The following is a 10,145-nucleotide window of genomic DNA, read 5'->3' as shown; positions in this document are numbered from 1 at the left end:
TGATTGGATAAACCATGGCAACAGGCTGATTGCAGGGAGGAGTTTGGTGGTATAAAGGGGAAGCAGCTGTGTGAGTACGGTCCTTTACGGTGACGATACTGATGCGCCGGAGTGCTGTGTTTTTTTTTGTTTTGTTTGAGTTCCAGAGGAGGAGCGAGCGACCCAGGAGCTGCAGCCACAGAGCCAGCATGGAACCTTGAGCACCTTCCTTCACGGCACACGCACAGCATGGACACCTGGAGCACCACTTTCCCCAGGACCTACAGAGCATAGTTTCATGCATGGAGGATTGTGGTTTCCGAGTGTCTATCTAAATAAATTATTATTATTATTATTATTATTTATTTCTTAGCAGACGCCCTTATCCAGGGCGACTTACAATTGTTACAAGATATCACATTATACATTATTTCACATTTTACAGATACAGTATTAAAATAAATACACACAGTATTAAAATATATATATATATATATATATATATATATATATATATATATATATATATATATATATATATATATATATACATACATGTGTGTATATATATATATATATATATATATTGTATTTTTTGGAACTAAAGCTCATGTGATACCCTAAAATAATCAGCGAATCAGTGACCAAGCGAGATCTCAAACAGCATACCAACTAAATTGCAGTTGTTTTTCATACAGGAACAGAAACAGTAAAGATCAATGTATGGGTTACATTACATACATTAAAGCTGGAGTTCCCCTAGCCACTACCCTGTGCACCCAGCAAAGGCAGCCTGACACTGGGCTCAAAGTAACACCCAAAGGCTTTGGTCCAAAGGGTTTTGCCGGGCTAACAAATGTACGAGCGTGGCTGTGATAATCATCTCGAATTGGACTCCAGCACGCAGCTCCATCTAGTGCAAGGTCGCTATGTTGCTTAGTAACCATGACACATAACTGACCTTCACTGTGTGGTCATAAAAATGTATGAATTCCCCTTCCCAGCACACACACACACACACACACACACACACACACACACACACACACACACACACACACACTGTTCTTTTTCCTAATCTGTTTTGTTTTTCAATTCCAAGCTAGTGACTGCCTTAGAAAACCAATCATTTGTGTTTTATAATAGAAGGCTATTTGAACCACAATGTAGCAGCTTGAAAACATGTGAGAGAAGATGATTCAGCTACAAACACTGTAGAAAAATATGCAGATGTGATGCAGAAGACGCTCGATTTGGAATAATAGGAAGAGAAAAATGAACATTGCTTTGCTAAATACCATGTACACTTCACCCTCATTATAGTGCTGCCCTTGGGAGGCAGTATTTTGTGTGTTTTCAATTTTAATAGACGTGATTTGATAGGAGCTTGGGGCAAGGTATAGCAGCCTGGCTGCATATCAGACGATGTCTTACAAACAAACGCTTTACACACAGTATTAAAAGAGTGACAAGTGATGTTAAAAAAGCACTTTCTTATTAGCACTAAAAACATTAGCACTGGTTTCCCCATTGATTGTGTTCTTTGCTGTTTGTATTGCTTTCAGGCATTTGTATATGTTTCTCTTCCCCACAATAATTCAGTAGAACCCCAGAATAACAAACACACCAGGAATGGAGGATGTTAACAAGACGGGAATGTCTGTAGCTCTGACACTTGTATGATTAATGCAATGTATCTGAACAGTATTAATAAAATGTCTGCTGTACATCTTTACCATGAGAGATGAAAATAAGAAAACAAAAAAAAAAACAGGAGAGTTCCTGGGAAAAATGGAATTCCAGGAAGTGCCAGATTTCATGTAGTCATGAGATATTTTCTTTATTCCAAGTCAAATCAATCAGCCATGCAAGAACGTGATGTCATGCAACAGCATTTTTGTTTTTCAGATATGATCATTTTTTCTCAATAACCTTAAATGGGTTGTGGCTGTGCGCAGGGGGGATTCTGAAGGGAGAGACACATTGGCAGGTGGTTCTAACCGGCCAGACACTCAGTGAGCTCACTGACACCTGCTCCCCAGTTCCTGGGTGTAGAAGAGGAAGCTGGCTCGGTCGCAGGGTACCAGATACACTTGGAAGCTACACATGATTCTGAAAACTCTATTGAGGCCACATGGGCCCTTTATACTTCGAAACTTTACATGGGCTCTTTATACTTCGAAGTTTTCAGAAGCCAGCAGGAGTTGTGAATCTAATCAGCAGTAATACGTGAATAAAGACATTTCACAGCCATACGAAGCTGCTCTTTAGGTTCAGCTGCTAAATGTTCCTTTAAAGATATCCGGCCAAGGCACCAGGGGACTCTGAGACACTGTTTGGAGTTACACACCACCTTGCTTGTAATGCTGAGTGTCATGTTCCTGCTCCTCCAGGGCATACAGATGCTGGGGTGGCTGCTCTGCAGTGATAGCACTGCCATGGAGGGAACATCTGCTGCAGTTCCACCGGCTTGCTGCTCTCTGTGACTAGAGGAGCAGGGGGTGGCTGAGTGGGAGGCTGCGTGTGAGGTGAGTGGGCTTGACTGCTTCTGCTGGTCGATTACACAGGTATTAAGGGTGCTGTAACAGGTGAAACGCTGCTAGGGTTTTATTTATTCTTACCCTAATTGAATACCTAACCCTAATCCAATATCTATAACCCTAACCCTAATCCAATATCTATAACCCTAACCCTATCTCAAACTCTACTTCTAACTGAACCTTACTTTAAAAAGCTCAAAACAGTTATGAGACCAGGAAATGCACCCACTTAAATTACCCTGCTTTTTAAACGCCTCATCATCTGATGGCTGAAACAAATACTATTTACACTTCTGCATGTGGTCATTGTCATCTGAAATGATTAGGAGAGCTAAAACAATGAAACTGACAGACTCCCCCCATGTTCAGAAGGCAGTTCCTTAGCAGCTCCGTTGAGTTCCACCGGACCTTGCCTGGAGCAATCGGACATGATTCCAGGATCCGTTTACTGCAAAGCAAGCAGTACATGCGGTAAATAATGTGACTGAGTGCACAAGGCGATCATTTGTGGAGCATTATTAAATGGCTTGTAAAGGCTCTCTGGTGCATTTTCTCGCATCATTGCCTGTCAATGTTGCCCATCACAGAGGATGGCAATCTTTTTAACTGCTGTGTTTGGAATCTGAGCAACTTCATGCACTTTCACTGTATCTAAATATTGTTGTATAGAATGAAATGTCTACAAACTGGTCGTGCTTTTATATAAAGCTTAGACAACTTAAATATCGTTTGCTTTGCTTTCAAGTGATGTTTGACCACATTGTGAATGAGTAAAATCCAGGTAATCTCTAAAAAAAAATTGCATGTACTTATTCAAACACAACATCCTAGTTGCTTATCCATCTGAGAAATATTTGTCATGCAGAATTTCTGTTAAAATTGAGTCGCATGCAGCCATTTGAAATTATGATGTAGTTTTGTTAAAATTTTCAGGATCATAAAAGTATGGAGCAATATCTATATATCTATATATATATATATATATATCTATATATATATATATATATATCCATATATATATATATATATATATATATATATATATATATATATATATATATATATATATATATATATATAATTAAGAGGGAAAGAATTGTAGCCATGATACTATAATAATAAAAACGACTATTCTAGTGCTGTGAAGAACATAGATGTTATACCTGCGGCATTCAGGCCTCAGCTCTCGATGAATTGGATTAAACCAGTAGCTTCTACAATCGGAAGAGCACCAGCATAACTCCAGTGCATGATGAACCTTCAATGGTGAATCCCCAGTAGGGCTCCAGCCTTGTTTTGTTTAGAGCTCTTTTCTCAACACTTCCTTTCATGTGAAGATGAAAGCTTGGTGTAGGGGCTCCAGACTCCAGCTTGAAAACACTTGTAGATTCTGCTGCTCGAAAGGCTGTAGCCAATCCCAGCTCATGCATCTCAAGGCTCTTTATTCTTACAACATTGGAAGATATTTATAGAGGATGGATCCTCCACTGAGATGCAACGTCATGATTGTTTCCTGGGATGAATGGGCTTTTGAGTACGAAACATGTGCCATTATAATTCAAATTAGCCAGAGCAACAGGAATGTGTTTAGGACAAAATATGTAAGCTCTACTGCAAGTTTTTTTGTTTTAAAGAACACAGTGCTCCCAAACAACATACTGTGTTCCAACACAAAGGGAGTCCTGAGGATCACAAACTTCAGTACTTCCTGCAGTATCCAATAACCAACCTCAACCCTCCTTAGCTCTGTTAATGTCCTAATGTTTACCTGTCTTGTACCCTATTATGAGTGCTCTGTATAATTCTCCATGGTTGATTCTCTTTAGATCACCATGTGCCATGCTAACTAGCCAATCCAGAAAACATGCTTCTGAAAAGACTCCGCAAGGCTGATTTTCAGAAGCGAGGTGGGAGTGCCGTTGTGCACTGAAGCGTCATGACATGTGTTGGAGAATTCATCATCCCACCTTCCCCATGAGATGAATTGTCACAAAGGAAAAATCAATAGCATTTCCCCTGCCTGCTCTGTCATTATTCTGTGGCTGCTTGTACCCACAGCTGAGATATGCATGCCGGGCAATCCGTCACAAGGACAGCTAATCATTTAACACTGCTTGTATGGAGTGTAGCTCACCTATCACAGGTATGAGTTAATGTATGAACAGGGTAAGGGGCTTGTTAGAAATCCAGCACCTGACAAGATAACTGCCGGTAACTGTCTTTCTGATCTTTGCTTAGAAATTGCAGAAGTTGGATCCCACATCCCTGCCTTTTTTGATGCTGTTTCAAAAAATACATTTGTGCCCAAAATGGTAGACGTGCCCTTGAAAACTTAAGAGGAACACTGTGGCATGGAAGATAAAGAATCCCCTACAGGATAGTGGACCACTTGCTCCATGTATGGATAGTATTGTCTGTGATGAATGTGGCAGAGATATAGTTAAATCCCTGCCAGTTTGTTGTGGGTATCTTCAGATTTTTCAAGCACCAGGGTGAAGCTAAACACAGTTTACACTTCCTTTTTCTATTACTTCCTGTTGCAAAGGTATAGTTCCATGACCAAACAGCCTCACTCTCTTACTCTGGTAGGAAAGGGTACCAAGGAGGATCGACAATTCACACAAAGAAAGAAACAAAAAGACGACAAGGTAACTGTTCAAATAAAAGTAATAAGTCGCTTCCCTTGGTTTAAAGATTCAAATGCGCTACTGTAATTCCCTCAGTGATCCAGAAGTAAACCAAGTAAACACTCTAGATCTGGCAGAAATCCTTCCCAGCAGGTGGCTGGACCCCCTGCGGAGCCTGCATGAACTCTACAAAAACAACGTGCAGCACCTGGAAGAACAGGCACCCTAGACATGCTCTGCACTAAACCATCTGCTCAATGTGATCTGCTGTGATCTAGTGTCAAAGTAGACCAAAAAGTGAATGGGTCAACATATATCAAGCCTGCTTGAGTTTCTTAAAGACCTGGTGCTCTGCAAGGGCAGAAAAGGAGATTTAAAGTTGAAACATGTGTTCAGGTCATTACAGTCCATCTCTTTAATCCCAGATTGCCCAGCTATCCCAGGCAGTAATTACACAGTATCCCATACCGGACGTTAATGCCAACAGATGTACGTCGTCTAAGACAAGCATTATGTACTTAGGGTTGTGCCAGTAATTCTGATTACATCTTGTACCGCTGCACTCAGAACCTTGCTAAGATGCACTGTGGGCCCTTTCTTTCACTAGGCACCCTTCTCCAAGATATTCAGTTGTCCTCAGATCAATTGTAGTTCTTACTGTATTTAAATGTACAGTTAGTGAATGCACAATATTTCCCTGGGAGTAATATTCATTTCCAGGTAAAATTCATGTCCTTTTCAGAGTGAGGCTGTGTTTGTGATGTGCCTCTCTGATACCCAGCAGTTAAAGTGTTTTTCAAAGACGTATTGAAGTGTAATCTGAATCTGTCCTCCAGAGAGGGAGTGGAGGGGTGGGGAGGGATCAAACAAATACTGGTTTCCGTTGGGTGAACACGCAAGCACATGTGTGCAGCGTATTCCATATGCTGCTTTGTATATTCAACGTCACATTAAAAACAAACATTAAAGAGTACCATGTCCATATCAGTTGCAACAATACATGTAAGATGTGTTGGACTTTGCTCTGTTGTTTCCTATCTTCCCAGATCATTTAAAATAGCTTTCAGTACTTTTTCAACATGAACTATTTCTGCAGTATGTTGGATGCACAATATTAACAAGAAAACCTGACATTGCATTGGACTGCAATGGCATGCTTCATACTACATATATGACTATTTTAGAAATACTGCAATATACAGCATTTTGAGAGATGAAAACAGAATAAGGACTTAAAAGCAGCATATGCTTTTTTTCTCATGAAAACGCTTGTGAAAAAAAAAACCCGTGTGAGTGTCTCTTTAAATTGATCCTGGTTGACCTGTTATTGTTGTCCAGACGCTGACAAAGGAAGATGGAAAGGCTGACGGTTTAATGTCGGCTCTCCTTCTTCCTCTGCTGCCGTCACAAGAAACAGTTTCACAAAGATTAGGAATCGGTGCTCTGGTAAAGAAGATTTGCATAGCAAACTGTGAAGCACTTAATTCCGCTAATCCGGGTAATTCGCTCTACTGTGTGTCACATCACCACATACAAGCAGAGGAGGCCAAAGAAAAGGGAAGAGAGAGCCCTCTGGTGTATATCCTTGGCACTACAGCAAAAAACATAGCAACAGTAGTATGCTACAGTACACATTCTATTTTCAAAGCTTTTTACTCCAAAGTTTAAATTACAACATGTTTACTAAACATCCCACTCAAACTGCCTTACAATAAATACTTTTTAGTTTTCTCCTTTTTCAATATTTTCCTCTACTTTCCTTTTTTAGTTAGCCCTTGTAGTTCCCAATAATAATAACTGATCAATATACTTGCTTTGATTTTAATGTAATATTAAATAACTAATATGGTTAATGAATTGCCAAAATAATCTTGTGCAGCTTGATAATGCACATGCAAATATTTAGAGTACAGTATAGTATAGTTCCTAGAATTAAACTGTATTACCTGCAATAAGGATGAGTACAGTGTGTTCATCTCTGTATGATTATAATAACCCTGCTGCACTGGACCAGATGGTATATACAGCGATATACAAGAAAAAACCAGCCCTTTAGTAATACAAACAACTTTCCTGACAGGTGTCACCTAACAAACTGCTTTTGTTTTAAAAATCCATTTCGTATTACCTATCTTCCTGCTGTTTGCAAGGCAGGTCTAAGATGTGTTATTTTCTACCTTCACACACCTTCCAGGAGTGAAGAGTTATTCTTTGCATGACTGGCTTTCACAAGGACAGAAGACATGACCAAAATAATGTATTAACAGCCTTTGGGGTTAGTGGCCTGGGAACTTGCCTGATCTCCTCATAAGGAATCAGACCAAATATAGTACCTGCTTCCAGCTAGCTTTATCCATGAAGATAATTCATGTATACAAAACAGAACAAACTGTGGTGTTGTCTTTTTATTATTATTATTATTATTATTATTATTATTATTATTATTATTATTATTATTATTATTATTATTATTAGTCTGAATGGGTTAGACATTTTACAACCTTAACCCTGGATGGAAATATCTTCAGATAGTTCTACAAGATTATTATATTTTAAAAAGATTTCATGGGTTTTAACTATGTATTATGTATTCCAAGTATGATTCTCTGTGGCTGTTGAAGGTGCTGTCATCTCACAAGACAAAACAAATGAATTATCCATCATTATAACTGCAGCACAGTACAGTTAAACTGCACAATACAATATCCGCCCTTCTGCAATTGCAGGACCAGTTTGTTGCATTCTAGCTGCTATGGGTTTTAAGCACATTAAACAAGTCCCTTCTGTAGTGGTTTGATGAAGAATTATTTATATTCGTTTTTTGAATACAACATTATTAATTACATACAAACCCGAACACCAGCAGTTACCACTAGTTGTTTCTTCATTACAGTGCATATACAGTATATTGAACCAATACGTACTTCCAAAAAACAAAACCCTATCAAGATAAACAACACTGAACATGGAAGTGATGAATAGAAACTGAACCACTCAATGATCTGACCTAAATAACCAGTGAGTTTGCTGAACCTGTGATGTGTTTTCCACACACCAGGATACCAAGGGGGTTTGTAATCTGTTCCCATGCGTTTTAATAAAACACGAGGCGTGCCGTGTGAGACTTGACCGTTTTATTCCCCTGCTTGTTTTTCTCAGAAAATAACCTGCATGAAAATAGATCTTCCACCGAATCGTTCATTAAAGAGGGCTGTGTTTATTTCTGACTGTTTCCAATGAGAACAAACTTATTGACATTGAACATTACAGGAAGCACTGTGTTGAGGGAATGGGAGTTTAATGCAGCTGCAAATCCCACAGCAATAATGCAATCCCATCTTTTATACATGAAGAGATTCCAGGTGGTGCTGGTGAGCTGGAAACCCTGCTGCTGCCTGCAGGCCTCTTGGATCAGTCAGTCCCTTACTGTAAGCAAACAGTCAACGAGCCCCTAGCTTGGTTCTTCTCTGTCTAGATCTGTGGTTCTCAAGGCTGTGCCCGCAAATTTGTGCCCGCAAAACCGGACTGTTGTGCCCACGATAGTAATTGACATAATCTGCAATACAGCAATACTGTACTGATGTATCGCTAGGGGAACTGAAGCCATTACTATCAACCGCTCTGTTCTCTCAATCTCTGCTTTTGTGACCATTGGTTAAATCTGTGTTTAACCAATGGTCTTTGAGGAACACTAGATTCTTAGGCGACAATCTTCACAATTATTACTAGATAACATTATCTAAGATTTATTTAAGATTTAAAAGCTGCTGTGTCCTGTTAAGTTATAGACATGTAGATACCGTGGTGTCTGTTTACTACAGTCTTGACTTATAGTTTTACCTCTGACCTGTATTTATTGTACATACAAGGATCTTGATTAAAAAGGCCAACATGTTTTGTGGAATGCTGTGCAAGGTGAAATGAACTAGGACCTGAAAAAGAAATCTGGGTATCCAAGAACTTTCTTTATTTTCTAAAATCTCCTTTAGCAAACTGTGTGCATATGACATATACATAGTGAGTTAAAAAAAAAAAAGACAGAAAACACTGAAAACATTAAACGCTACTTCTAATCTTCCAAGAACAGCTGAAGCTTTGGAAGGTAGAAAGCTGACAGAAAAATGTATTAAAACATGACTCCCCTTGGCGATGCTATTGACTGAGTGCCCACTGTGCCAGAGAGATACACAAGGATTTACAAACACAGGCGTTGTCACCTGTTTCTGTGAATGCTAATGCTGGGTTCCTCTTAAAGGACAAGCACACATCTAAGCCCCAGCTCCTCTCTGCACAGGGTGACTTTGCGTATACCTGCTGCTCACAGAGCCCAAGGCTCTCCTAGAATCTCTGCCAATGGGCGCTTTCCTCAGCCTGGCTGTCTCACATCCGCAGACATGTGAAAACCAAAACATGTTGCATACAGGTAACATGCACACTATCATACACTACATTGAGATTCGTGCATAGATCATTTTATATGAAACGTGTGCATTAGATTAATGTTATATCATATTATTCTGTATACTGTTTAGGGTACAAACTCATGACTTGCACAGTAGATTACTCTCGAGGAGTTGAACAAAGCTCACTCACATTCCTGATGACTAGCAGCCCTTGAGCTAGAGCATTATTTATTATAGGAAAGAGTTCAACTCAAACGCAGGCCAGTGAGCTAATCTTGTGATGTCCAAAAGGGTATAACAAGAATATCTAGTCTCATTAGGATCATTTTTATTTTTATTTTATGTATTTATTTATTTATACAGGAAATTAACCCATTGAGGCCGAGGCCTCATTTACAAGGGGGTCCTGTCATACACAGACACAATCATACATAAAACAACACAATTAATATTTGTGTGGCCCAGCCTTAGACAGTAACAACAAATAAACAAAGGAGCAGTAACACAGCGGGTATTTATTTTAATTTATTTTCAATGTGGACTAAAAGAAAAGCAATGGCATGGAGTTTTCAGCAAATCCCTGATACGCTCTTTAT

Source organism: Acipenser ruthenus, chromosome 9 (genome assembly GCF_902713425.1).
Source record: "Acipenser ruthenus chromosome 9, fAciRut3.2 maternal haplotype, whole genome shotgun sequence".
Taxonomy (NCBI): domain Eukaryota; kingdom Metazoa; phylum Chordata; class Actinopteri; order Acipenseriformes; family Acipenseridae; genus Acipenser; species Acipenser ruthenus.
Note: the sequence above shows the minus strand (reverse complement) of the source record.